Here is a 14,605-nt window from a genome sequence, read left to right on the forward strand (position 1 = left end):
GCAACCAGATTTCCCTCTTGCTATAATACCCTATTTCCTCGATTCTAAGACACCATCAATTCCAAGACGTGCCCTTGATTTAATAAAAAAAAATTGGGGGGGGAAAAAACACTATATTAAATGTGCAGAATTTTTTTCTGGGGGAGAGAGAGAGGATGGGGGGGATGAGAGAGGGATGGGGGTGAGATAGAGGGATGGGGGGAGAGAGAGGGATGGGAGGAGAGAGAGGGATGGGGGGAGAGAGAGAGAGGGAAGGGGGGAGAGAGAGGGATGGGGGGAGAGAGAGAGGGAAGGGGGGAGAGAGAGGGATAGGAGGGAAGGGAAAGGGAAAGGAGGGAAGGGGGGAGAATGTCTATAGGTAAGTTCTCATAGAAATGTAACCCAATATTAAATACCCAATATTAAATAAGAACTTACCTATAGACCAATACACCACTATTCAAATTGGACTGCATGTGTAGAGAACCATCCAATAGGATTTAATAGAAGGATCAATGTATTTGTATCTTCAACAAACTCTCTACCACTACTCCACTACAGGGAATTTTAATAATTGTAAACCTTTATTGTGATTATACCTTGATGTTAATAAAAATGTATTATTTTGGGGTTTTATATTATCCATCCCTTAGTGGTTATGTTATTGACCTAAAGGAGTTATCTTTTGATGGGCTACTATTGCCATAAAACCAACCATATCGGCATGAGTGCAATGTATTAGGGGTTTCTTTCTGACACTTCTTGGGTCAAATCTGTGTGCTATCATTTTATATTTCCCCATTTAATCAGCCCTTACCTTGTCATCTTCAATGCTTTTGCATTCTTAGAAGTGAACATGGGGGCATTTGTGATCTCAATGTTTCCACTAAGTACAGTATTAAAAGTTTCTTGACACACATTCCCTATTGTCTATCCACGGCTGACCCACTTAAACTTGCAAGGCATGTTGCTTATTCAGAACGACAAGAGCTTTTGTAAGCAACATGGAGCAGTATACAAATACTGTAAACTACAAGTATTTCAGCAGCTTAATGTATTTTAAATATTATTTCTCTCATTATTAAATAAAGAGATAACGCAATAAATTAGCCCATGAAAAAAACATTTAATGTACGATAATATACTAACTGAACCCAAAGAATACCTTTCCCTGCTATTATGAGTAGCCTGCAATTTTTCTATCAAATGGTATTGATTTTCGCAATGCCAAATTTTAAAAAACAGCCATCAAAACAGATTTCTTATAAGTATAGAGCCTGCACTAAACACATTCTTTCATTCCAGGGGAGTATGTTATTGTGAATCAAACATTTTCAAATTATTCTTCTCACCATACAAGGCAGCCTAATGAGAATGAAAGTAGCTTGTTTCTGTGATGTTTTGCATAGTGTTACGATTCTTGCAATCTCAAAGCAGTTCACATGCTTGAAAGCAGCTTGAAGTTTCTAGTTTCACGCACCACAAGATAATTGAATGCAGATTAGTTCTTTTGAACCATTATTTTTCACTTTTTAAACACAGATGCAGATATTAATAAACTGCAACCTTACATAATATTTATACTTGGTTACATATGCAATGCAATAGATGTTTTCTGAAAAAGCTATGTAACTGAATTACGGTCTGTATTAAATTATTACACATATTGTAAGTATACGATTAAAAATACACATTATATACAGATGTATCGGGCGTTATTACCCATGAAATAACGCACAAAATAATGCATTACATAATGCGTACATTATCTCCTTAACCATTGTTCCCAATAGCGCTACTGTTAAGTAAGGCTACGGCATCACTGCTAGCGCTGCACGCGCGCCTGCCAGGCTGGCGGTGCGTGCAGCCGAGTTCCTCGGTCTGCAGTGAGCTGCAGGGGAAAAGACGGGGGGGGCGTGATGGGGGTGCGGCAATGATGGCACCCAGCAGGTTCGCCCTCATTGAACTTCCGGTGGGTGTGGCCTAGCGATCCGTCACTTGTTCTAATCTCAATTTTCATGTATGCCTGAAAATCTCGCCATGCAGTGGCAGCCCCTCGCAGCGGGCCCAGCCCCATTGAGGATTGGCTCTTGTCGGGGACGAAGCCTAACACTCCAGTGTTACGGCAGTGCATCACATTAACAGAAGTGGTAACATCTGCTACATCTGTATGTCATCAATTCTTCCACTACTCTAATTTGTTAAAGAAAGAAAGAACAAAAGAAAGAAAGAATTGAAACAATGAAAATCCAAGCAGTTACTGCTGACAAGTAGATCTGGAAGAAAAGAACAACAAATGAGGCAGCAATATGATAGGATAGGCATTACTGAAACATGTTGAGATGAAACTCATGACTGGGCGTGAATTTAGATGGTTACAACGTTTTTCTGAGGGATCCAGCAAATACAAAAGGTGGCGATGTATTTTGACATGGTAAACTGGATTTAGAACCTATTATAAGTGTAGTGTTTATGATGGGAATGATGAAAATGTAGAGACTCTTTTGGATAGAAATTGGCAGGGGAGGTAAAAATACGATGAAAATGTTTGTAGGGATATGCTATAAACCACCACATATTTGTGAGATTGAGGAAGCCAAAATACTTTTTCAAATGGAGATGGCAGCAAAACTAGATCCTGTTTGCATAATGGGTGATTTTAACTATTCGGATATAGACTGGGGCAACAAGATTAGTATTACAATGAAAGGAAACAGGTTTTTGGGGGTGCTCAAAGACAATTACATGATCCAAATTATTGAGGAACACACTGTAAGGGTTCCAGTCCTGGGTTTTGCTCTAACTTGACCTTACGTGGCTGTTATAGCCATCTTTGATACTGGCATATCTTCTTGGACGTAGTAATTGGCTGCACCTGTTCAAGGGCTCTAAATAGTAGTCAGTGACTCAGCCTCTACTCGAGCATGGAATGCTATTCCATGTGTTCCTGGACCCATTGAGTTCTTATTCCTGTGCATTCGCTGTTCCCATACATTTGCTATTCCGGTGGATTCCCTGATGCTAGCCCCAGACTGTGACCCCGACCTCCGCTCCTGTGCCACCTGCCTTGATCCGAGCCTGTATCCTGACTTTGTATCTTTGCCGCCTGCCCTAACCTCTGCCTGGATCCTTACTACGACTACTCTAACAGGACTGTCCCCTGGCTCTGGTTAGTGATCATATACCCCTACCTCAGCCCTGCAGGTCCTCTTCTTGACGGAGATGAGCAATATTTTACAAGTTTATGTCTGCCTGACTCTTCTGGAGTGTGTGAGGTACCCATTACTGACTCTAAGGCTCCCGTTTAAAGACAGATTTACTGATCACTGATTCCTGTGCAGCGCCTGATGTATCCTTTCCTGTTTTTATGGTGCCCACTTCGAAGACAAAGGCACCTCTCTTGGATTTCCTTGCAGCACCTGATGTACTCGTTGCTGATTCCTATGCTCCCACTTGGAAGACAAGCATACTTCTTTCTGATAACGCTTCAGTATCTGATGATTCCTCTGCTGATTCTATGACCCCCACTTCAGAGACAAGTTTCATGCACATTGATTCTCTTGCAGAGCCTGATGTATCTATGGTAAATTCCAAGGCTCCCACGTCCAAGATATTTTACTGCTCACAGATTCCCTTGCATCTGTACTGAAGCATTCTGATACCCACTGTTCAAGTGCCCCGGCATTCTAATACCCACCTGCTCAAGGATGCTGGCCTCCTACTGATGGCCAATCCAACATTACAGAACTACTTCATCACCTTAACTCTCACAGAAAAGTTGCTATCTGTAACTGGACTAGACCTTGACAAGAGAATTGTATCTGCACCTTTTATTGGGTCCTCGCAGTTTCCGTTCATGCTGTCCTCTGAACGGATTCAACCTGGGCAGAAAATACTCATGAACTTTTACATGCTAATCAGAATGATATAATTACTCCACCCAAACGTTTGCCTTATGATTCCGACCAACCATCTCTACTTCTTACTTCACAGATGCAGCGGCCGTTATTCGAACAATTCACGTGTTGTACACCTCGGAAAACCCATGTCATGGCGCATGATTTCTTGGTTCCTTTATCAGCATTTACTTTTAGAGAGTCACTGCCTATATATTTTCAGCTGCCATTAGTCTGTTTATGTTTTTCAGTTAGTGTGTCCTGCTGCTTTAATAAAATCTTGTTCATTTTCTGCTTTGACAGAGCATCCGGGTCTTTTTGCTATACTCTATTTGCTTATTTTGGTTGTATATTTTAGAGTGCTATCTTAGGGGATTGTCTTTGTCTCTTTCGATTGTGTGTGTTATATATATAGATAGACTTAGATAATCAGTCTTATAAGAAAAGTCTTATCTGTCTTGTACTTGTAGGGGGAAGGCTTCTCTCTTTCCTGGGTTGCTGCCTTTTCCTCAGGCTAAATCAGCATTCAGGTGTAGAAGTCTTGTGAGCTCCAGACATCTGTGATCCCTCTGTCAATCTCATCTGTGAGACTCAGGAACCTCTGCTCTGTCTGTTTCCTTGGTCAGCCCAGTTGTGGACTAAGGAATCTCTCCTTCCTTTTTCAGGAGGAGCTTTTTCGCTCAAAAAAACCTCCAATCAGCCAGGTGCTGGTCAATTAACCAGCACACTGCTGGAATAGAGGCAAGTTTTCTGAACGGGGATAAGTCCCCTGTTACACTCGTGTTTTTATCGAGTGCAGAAAATGGCATTTTAGTGTTGTTTGCAATACCGTTGAGAAACTCAAGTGCTGTTGCCAGAGCTGGCGCTTTTGTCGGCGCTGGCACATTACTGGATTGGGATTAATGAATCTTATATGGAGTAAACCTGACCTTTCTCCTTTTGAAGTTGCCATGATCAAACAAAGTGTAAAAATGTGGCATCACACATCAATACCCTTCTGTAACGGATCGGGGGACTCGCGCCTCTCAGCGTGTCCCCGTCACCTCAGGTCCCATTGCGGCTAGCTGCCCCAGTTCTCCACTTCCCCACTCTCTCTCCTCCTCCTCTCCGAGCCATTCCTCCGCAGCATGGTCCGCACTCCCAGGCACACAATCGGGGCACGCGCGCGGCTGCCTCACTGAACGCGCACGCTCCCGATCACTTGTGACGTATTGAGGGACACGCGCCCCTCAGCGTGCCTCCGTCACCCTAGCCCTTACTGTACCGGGCTCCACCACTCCTCCTTCCCTTAGGCCTCTCATGCCGAGCCCTTCCTCCGCGATGCACACCACACGCCCAGGCACACGGTCGGTGCGCGAACATAACCTTACAGAAGGTGCGTGCACCCGATCTAGTTATTGGCCTTCCCCATGCACTGGCTCCGCCCCCCGTCGGTTGCAGGCAATTGCCCTGGATTACCTCCCTGTCTCCTCCCCTGCTCATACGGACCTATCCCTGCAAATACCCAGACAAACCTCTGCTCCACCCCTCACTCCTATTGGCCCTCCTTCCTTTATTACCCCACTCTATTCTCTCAGTCCTTGCTCTGCATAGCTTTCCTGTAGCTCCTGTGTGTGCAGTGTCTATGCCTAGCTCCCTTGTCTGTTTAAGCGCTGGTTCCTGTCCCTGCCCCTGTTTGGATTCCTTTGGTGTGAACTTGGACTTTGCTTTGGACTTGACTACGCTGCCTTCTCCTGCCCCTGAACCCTGGCTTTGGACATCACTATGCTGCTCTCTCCTGCCCCTGAACTCTGGCTCTTGGACATTAACCCTCCTACCTCTGGCACACCGGACTCAGCAAGTATAACGTTTACTCTTAGTCACCAGGCTTGGCAACGCAATTTACCATACTCCGGGCACGCCCTCACTGCTGTGGGTGCGTGTTATACCCTTACCCACCTCAGTACTTGGGACTGGCCAGGTCTGCAGGCATACAGGCGTTACACCTCCTCTATCTCCGGGAGTAGGGGCGATGAGAAAAAAGCAATGATTGTTAGTTAAGATTTGCCTTGCCGAACGCTTCCACCCACGAACGTCAGGTGAAAATTTGTAAAAATCATAGTTCGAAATGAAATATTCATATATTTCTGATACAGTCGCCATCTTATCTGTTGCAGCATTAATTGCAGAACATATTAGAAATGCATAACTGCAGTCAGGTTTTTTATACGTGTACGGTGTACACAAGTTGTCCAGTCCAGTCAGCAATTGTGCAGGGATAAGAATGTTGAAAAAAGCCCCAGCATTGTGTTTTAGAGGTTTTTATTATGAAACGCCTAAATTTGATAACGTCTTCAAGGACCAAGGTCGATTCCCAATGTACCACTGTGGTAGTGTAGATTTGTTTTTATCTGATTTTTAATCACCTGAAAATTGACACAGTAGCACAATACTGTACTGTACGCATTACAATTCATTCATTTCTGCCACCTAGCGGATACGCGAAGAATTGCACCCAAAGAAATCATAATCCATAAAATTCAAACAAATCAACCGCAGTAAACACAGGTGTGCCTGGTGTGATTGTCAGCCTGAATGCCGTGTGGAATACAGCAGAGCACATGAAAACAGCTCCGTGAAATTTTTGAATAATGGCCGCTGCATCTGTACTCTGGGACTATTACAGAGAAAGAAAGAGTGTCCAGTCCGCGCTCTTGCTCTTTAAGAAATTGGAATAGTAGTTCCTCTCTAATCTTTTGCAGCTCTTGATGTTGAAGGTGTCTTCCCCCACCTCCAATGTGGATCACTGCAGAGAACTCCAACAGCGATACCCAGTTCCAAGAAAAAGAAAAACACAAAAGCGCACCAAGATTGAGATATACAGTGTATTATAGACAATTAAAATTAGTAATATACACTTACATGGATAAAAACTTTATTGATCCTGATCACGATCGTGACTTCTATGGTGAGGCAACAGTAGGGATGAAGGGGGATGATTTCCGTCTCTGCAAACAAGCCCCGCGCGCTGGGACTGTGTCTCTGGCTATGCTGCGTTTTCAGCTCCACACGGTTGTCAGCGTGATGGCCTGCGTGACGCGCATGCGCGGCGGATAAGGCCCCCAATAGTAGTCCCAAAGATGCCTGCCCGTTTTCAGTCTTAGATCGTGATTTGTGGAAAAAAGCACTTGTGTGAAGACTGGCTGTATGGGAAACAAGCCAGCAACACCCTTCGCGACGCGTTTCGAATACGAAAGTATTCTTCCTCAGGCATCACGCTGACAACCGTGTGGAGCTGAAAACGCAGCATAGCCAGAGACACAGTCCCAGCGCGCGGGGCTTGTTTGCAGAGACGGAAATCATCCCCCTTCATCCCTACTGTTGCCTCACCATAGAAGTCACGATCGTGATCAGGATCAATAAAGTTTTTATCCATGTAAGTGTATATTATTAATTTTAATTGTCTATAATACACTGTATATCTCAATCTTGGTGCGCTTTTGTGTTTTTCTTTTTCTTGGAACTATTACAGAGAAACTTGCATCCATGTTGCCGCCTTCTGAAAGGCTTATATAGCCTGTGCCTGAGCCCTGATCTTTGCTACCACTCTGCATGTCCAAGTATTCCGACTCTCATCATATACGTAAGTCTTGGCCTTTGTGTCGACAATGCCTGTGATGTTACCTGAGTCTCCCTATGATTTTTCTTCTGATTAAGTGAGCAGTTTTATGGTCCTCAAATAGGCAAAGGATCACTTTATACTGATTGATCCCTTACTGCGCCTATAGTGTTTGGTAATCTTATAAGGGCACACATGTAAGCATGTCTCATATTTTATTTACAGTAGATAAGTACTCCTCACCTGTATGTGTGAGTGCACTGCAAATAAGATCGTAATGCTTGTTCTGATGTTCAAGGTTATATCTAAAGTGACGTATACATGAGAGTGATATCTATTGTATTATGTGTACTGTATGGTCACTTACCATGTCTCTCCACATCCCCTGAGTCCAACATTCAGAGTACAGATGTGACAACATTTACTGCCTCCATGGGTATGTGAGGCTGCAATACCATAGTGTGGCAGGGCCGCGACCAAGAAAGCAGTCAACTGTCAAGGATGATTACCTCAGCAGGTGTCACTGCTTATGAATGAGACCACCTGAGCTAATCCTACCGTGCCAGCCATGCGCCTGTGATAAGTGCATAGAGGAGTCCCAGAGAGAAGCTGTCTCTTCGTGTGTCTCTCTGAGCAGCTGTTACTGTGATTGAATGTTTTTTATTCTTATTTGTATATACTATATTGAAGCACGGGGTCTTCTTTCAACTCCGGGGACCCCCTGTATCCAGAGATATAGACCTCCATAAGATAATTAAGGGGTTAACCCCTCTCACAGCCGCCCCGCCCCCTCCCCCCCCACGAAGGCCTAACCACTCATCCCAGGGCAAATGCCCCCTTCACTCACCCATCTACCCCCAACCCTAACCCCCCCCCAACACACACACATCAATGAGCAATAGCCCAATTAGCCAAATATGGCTAACAGCGCTTTAGCACATTCAAAAGCAAACAAAATACACAATAGAAAAAAATACCAAATACAATAAACAATAAAATAAAATTTACATTACAATAAAATTAAATACTTTGTCACTGTGGCTGCCTATCCCCTCAACTGGGGTATAGATATCCATATTGGCAATCAATGGACACCATATAATAAATAAATGTGTTACTGACCCTTGCAGGGATGAAGGCTTTCATCCTCATCATCCAACTGCGGCACCAAGTTCCTCATCTTGATCGCAAAGCATGAACCTCAACTTGACCCAAGAAGCAGTGATGCTCAGCCTGACCCAAGAAGCAATGATCATCAACTTGGACCCACAAAGGAATGATTCTCAACATGGACCCGAAGCAATGATCCTCAACTTGACTCACGAAGCAATGATCCTCAACTTGACCCACGAAGCAATGATCCTCAACTTGAACCAAACTCCAAAATACAAAACAAAAGCCATAAAAAAAAAATCCTTGTCCGATGGCACAAAAAAAAAAATCCAAAAAAACATTAAAAAAATAATCTTTGACCAATGGGACAAAGAAAAACATAGTGATGGGGTAGGTGCCCCAGAGTAGGTGGTTAAGCCTCCTGGGGGGTATCAGGATGGGGATAACTCATTGACTACTGAAGTAATTAAGTGGTTACTGTCAAGTAGATAGTGTTTTTATGGTTGGGCAACAGCCCTTTCTTTGATGTTAGTGACACTGAGGGACGAGGAGGAGGATGGCAGGGGGTAAGTAACACATTTATTCACTTAGGGTGGCCATTGTTGCCAATGTGAGTATTTATCTGCCTGACACAGATTTAATAACAAGAAGAGAGAAAAAGATACCTATTGATGCACACACTTCCACAAATATACAAAATAATTACATTTTATTAATATATGAAACAAACACAAACTGATTAAAACTTACAATGTAGCGCTTAGCTGCTTGAAATGTACGAGTCAGGTAGTACTGTTTAATTATTTTCTATATTTATTTGTGGAGGTGTGTGCATCAAAAGGGATCTTTTTCTCTCTTCTTGTTACACAATACAATTATCCTAGATAGCACCACTCCAGTAAGGTAGAAGCTAAGCAGAGCCACCTACCCCCTACCCCCTTTTCCCTTTATATATCTTGCCACAGATTTAAGCCTGTCAGTTCACTGCTACGGAGGCAGTAAATTACACTATCTAAAGCCTCACTATCTGGGAGTGTGTGATTACTGAGCTAAACCACTGACAGAGCTTCCCTGATGAAGCCCCTGCGAGCAAAACCTGTAGGGTTGATCATTGTGGCAACACATTACAGAGCATAGTGACTTCAGTGAATCAGCCACCTCCCCTAATGGCAGATGCCAAACATGGAAGTGAAGTGTGGAGCTGGAAAGCAGGGAAGACGATTGCAAGTTAAGATAAAGTGACGGAGACAAAGACTCACGAGACTGTCTGACCTCTGGGATCAGGTGCAGGACGCCAGCACCGGAGAAACTGATGAGCGGACTCTCCCACAGGTGAACCAGTTTAACATCGAGGTTCCCATGCCCGCACTCAGCTGCCCCCCGTTGATGTTTTCTCACATGTAAGTGAGCAGTACTTATTTTTATTTGGTGTTTAATTCACATTATTATACAGTCTCAGTTTGTAATGTGTATGTATTTGAAATTGCGTGAGAAAATAATAAAACAGAGTTTCCCAAGTGAGATACCAAGTAGAAATCTACTCACAAATTTCTGAGTGCAGTCTCTTCCATATTCTAAAGAGCAGTGAAGAATGCAATGTTTCAGGTCCCATAAGGACCTTTCATCACCTGACTGACACCATGAGAGTCATTTGAAATCTCCTCTGGATTGTAGAATGATACTGAATGGGAAAGCATATAATTATCTGAGAAATCTGATTGCTCACTGGCTGATTTAGCAAAAGATTTTTTCTTTTTTAATATTGATCTTTTTGTCCGAACTTTCCGATTAGTCTTTTTATTGTGAAGTAAAGTTATTTGCCCTTCTCATAGGTGTAGTTTTCTGCCAATAATACACCTGATTCTTTTAACAATCAAGCCTATCTCTTTCAAATGTGGCCTGTTTCTTGGACATAATCTCTTTCTCCGTTCTATTAATGTTCAATGCCTGTGATTGATCAAGATCACTGAATCCCTACATCACTACATCTCCACATATTGATGCAATTAAGTCTGCACAAGTTTAATGTCCTACAAGGTTGCCGACACAGAGGAACTGCTGGGACAGGTGTCCTGGACCCCGTGGTTGCGGGTGGCACGGCTGCCGGTGCTGTCATGGCCGGGTCCCGGCTCTCCCTCAGCTGCAGGCCCCTTCCTTACTCTGTCCCACGCCGAGCTTCCATGGCTGGCACACAAATGTAATGTGGAATTAATTACCCATGGAGACTGTAATGGAAACTGGAGACAGAAACAACAGATATCTTAAAAAAAAAAAAGCTGGACATCTTTTTAGAAAGGAACACTTTGATACAGTGCTTTTTAGCACGAAACGCATAGGTGGCGCACTTTTTATCACTTTGTCCATGAGACGTTAATGAATTCAACTTTTATTGGGGTCACCTCCTGATCGTTGTTCTTCCTTTTCTGGTTATGCTCTGTTTTTCATCTCATTACTTTGGATCTTCATCGCATCACATCTGCACACCTTGGATATGCTTGGGCTCTAGAACGGATGTTGGGCATGAAAAAGGTATTGGCCTTATACATATTTTAACCATCCTCCTGAACATATGCAATTTGAATTGTGAAAGGTATGCCATAATGTGTGATGACTGGGTTCAGTGTCACTAGGCATTTGTTCTTCATTTCTATTAAGGACTACAAGAATACAAATCAAAAAACTTTATTAAGCATTCTTCATTATAGAAAATAAATACTGCTTTGTATGTGCATTAGCACTTCATAGCCTGAGCACCATTCAAATCTAGAACTTTTCTACTTTTAGTAAGGAAGGAATTTTTTTTCCCTCCTTATGAGACATCATTAGATCATGTTTCACTGGGGTTTTCGGTTTGCCTTCCTCTGGATTAAAATACAGTATTTATAAATATAGGATGTGTCTAAATTTAACATAGGTTGAACTCGATGGTCAAATGTCTTTTTTCAACCTCATCTACTTTGTAACTATGTAACTCCTCATGCAACAAACTCAGGAACACATTGAAAACACAGGAACAGATCCACAGAGCTCCATTAACTCAGGGCTCATAACGTACTGTTATGAAGATCCATAGGTTCCCAGAAGTTAACTTGAATCCACACAGCTAATTACATGCAAAACAACGACCATTAGTTATCTCTTTAACATATGCTTAACGAGAAAGAGAGCGCTCTCACTCCTATGGCATTGTTAAATCCCTGCGTTACCTACCCCACTCTCACTCAATCCCCCTCCTCACACTCATTCCCTCCCCCCTCACACAATTCCCCCCCAAAAAATATATACCAAAAAAAACCACCGCCAAATGAAAAAAACCCCCACACCCAAATACATACAAAAAAAATCCCCACCACCCCAAATATATACAACCCCCACCTCTCCAAATATATACAACCCCACAAATACATACAAAAAAACATACCTGCCCAATACATTTGAAACCCTACAATACATATACCCCCCACAATATCCATCTATCTATATATATATATATATATATATATATATATATATATATATATATATATATATATATATATATAAATAAATATATATATATATATATATATAAAAGGATGTGTATACATATATATGAGGGTTCCGCGCTGTCACTAATAAAGGAAGCGCCATACTGTTCTTTTGCCAGTAAGGTCACTGTGTGATTAGCCAGGCTGCGCATGCGCGAGGGAAGCGCGCGAAAGGCAACCAATCTGGAGGGACTTTGGGGATTGCACTCTGAACTCTGAACTGTGGGAGAGTCAGCTGAGGCTGAGGACCAATAGGGTGCGAGACTCTGGATAGAGACACAGGATGCGTGTGGGCGGTGGGAGACACGAGTGAGAGGTGAAGGAGGAAGGTGGCGGAACCTCGTGTGCGTGAGCGGAGGGTCAGTGACCCTTCCGCTTAGGTGAGAGACATTCCCCAGCCCCGAGGAGCATTACCCCTGTCATCATAGGGTGCCGCTTTTGTAGGGACGGCCGTAGCAGTTAGGGACGTACCCCTTTAGTGCGGGTTCAGCTGCGGAGTTACGGACGCCATCTTGGTTTGGAGAACAGACCGCACAGCATAGCGGAGTGTCGGCGCAAGGCTGGAGCAACACTAGGGACCCTGTGTGAAGTGGTGTGGTCACCGTAGTGACCGGAAGGTATCGTTAGTCAACAAGTGCACCTACACCGGTCATCAGGCGCTGATCCCGCCTCCCACTAACTAATTGGGTGCACCAGTGTGCCATCATACTATTCTATGCAGATACTAGTTACAGGACATACTCCTTGGGAGAGTGGCAGAGCCACCTGTGTACAGAACATTATTCCTAGTAAGGTGTGGCTGAGCCACTGTGTGTGTGTTAAGTTATGTGTTGTAGAGTATAAGGTCTTATACATGTTATGTATACTTTGCAAGATTCAGTTAGTTAATCTCTTTAAGTAAAAGGTTGCCTGTTGCACAATACTGTTGTTATGTTTCTTGCTCAGGGTAGATTCTCTAATATGGGGATCCTGGGTAAGTGGAGGCGCTGCACCATGATAAGTAAGGGTATGACCCCAGGCTCCCCCACAGTGGAGGCTCAGAGCTCCTGAAGCCACAGGTATATACAACACCAGTAGTTCCTTTAAAGCAGGGATTCACAAAAAGGGCTACATTTGGAGGCGCTGCTGAGATACTTAGACCTGGGGTGCCCCCACATTTTTTTTCTCTATTGTGCAACCAACCCACATCATGTCGGTGCCCTCGGCGCTCGAGGTGCGCAAGTGGGCCCAGCGGCGCGGGATTCCCTTGAATCGTGCTTTCGCGCTGGGCCATGTCCCCGCCACAATCTCGTTAGGGACTGTGACCGAGCAGGTCCGAAAGCTTCCACTCCTGGACAATGCCCAAGTACAAGACCATTTCTATGACCACGACCAGGCCTGGCGCCGGGTCTTGTACGCCACTGAACAAGAGATATGCCCCGAGGCACTGCCCCGTGTACTGCTGCTACCCGAGGCCCCAGGGGTACGCTGCCCCCTAGTCCAAGTGGACACCTCCGAACCGTTAGCCACTTCCACCCCACAGAGAGAGTACACCCCCATCTTAGGTGCTGCAACCGGGGGCCCAGACCACTCCCCTGACCGTGGCCTGCAACCTCGCTGGCCGGCAGCCCTGAGCCTAGGCTCTTCGTCCACCCCGTCCGGCCTGCGGCACGGCCTCAACCGCCTTAGCCTATCCAGACTGGACGCTTACCCCGCAATCGGGGATAACTTACCGGGAGACACCTCTATCCCCGCAATAGCAGCCGCTCTCCACAACACCACCCAGTCGCTTCAATATAGGAAGTTAAAGGCCTTCTCCGGTGAGAAACCCACGCCCCAAGGGGAAGTAGGAATAGAGGACTGGTTGGATCACACCGAACAGGTGCTGCCTGAATGGACCTGCACGGACGCGGTCCGAAGACAACGCATCGTTGAGTGCTTACGACCCCCTGCGTCCCACATGGTGCACTACTACCGGGATGACAACCCAGAGGCTGATGCAGCAGATCTCATCTACTGCCTGACAAAGGCGTATGGGGCTCCGGTGGATACTTATGCGCTGATGGCCAAATTCCATGCGTTAGCCCAGAAGGAAGGGGAGATGGTATCCGACTTCCTCCGGCGACTACACCTGGACTTATGGAACCTAGTGCGGAAAGGCGTGTTGCCAAGAATGGAAGCCAATGGACTGCGCACCACCCAGCTGCTGAGGGGGCTCCTACCCCTGCACCCCGTGTCGGTGCGGGTCAGTAGCTGCCTAACGCCTGGGCAAGCCTTATCGTTTCACGACCTAATGGACCGGGTCCAAGCGCACGAGACGGTGCTGTTAGGGCATGACCTAGCCCCCAGGAAAAAGCCACAGCCCGGGAGTAAGGAAGTCAAGAAAATGGAACCCAAGGTCGACGTGCCCGAACCTGGGGATCTCGACCCCGAGGATGTCGCCGCCCCAGTGACGCCCAGATCTCGTCCCCCGGCCGGGCGAAGTTCACCCACCGGGAGAGGCGAGAATTACC

Source organism: Ascaphus truei, chromosome 2, assembly GCF_040206685.1.
Source record: "Ascaphus truei isolate aAscTru1 chromosome 2, aAscTru1.hap1, whole genome shotgun sequence".
Classification (NCBI taxonomy): Eukaryota; Metazoa; Chordata; class Amphibia; order Anura; family Ascaphidae; genus Ascaphus; species Ascaphus truei.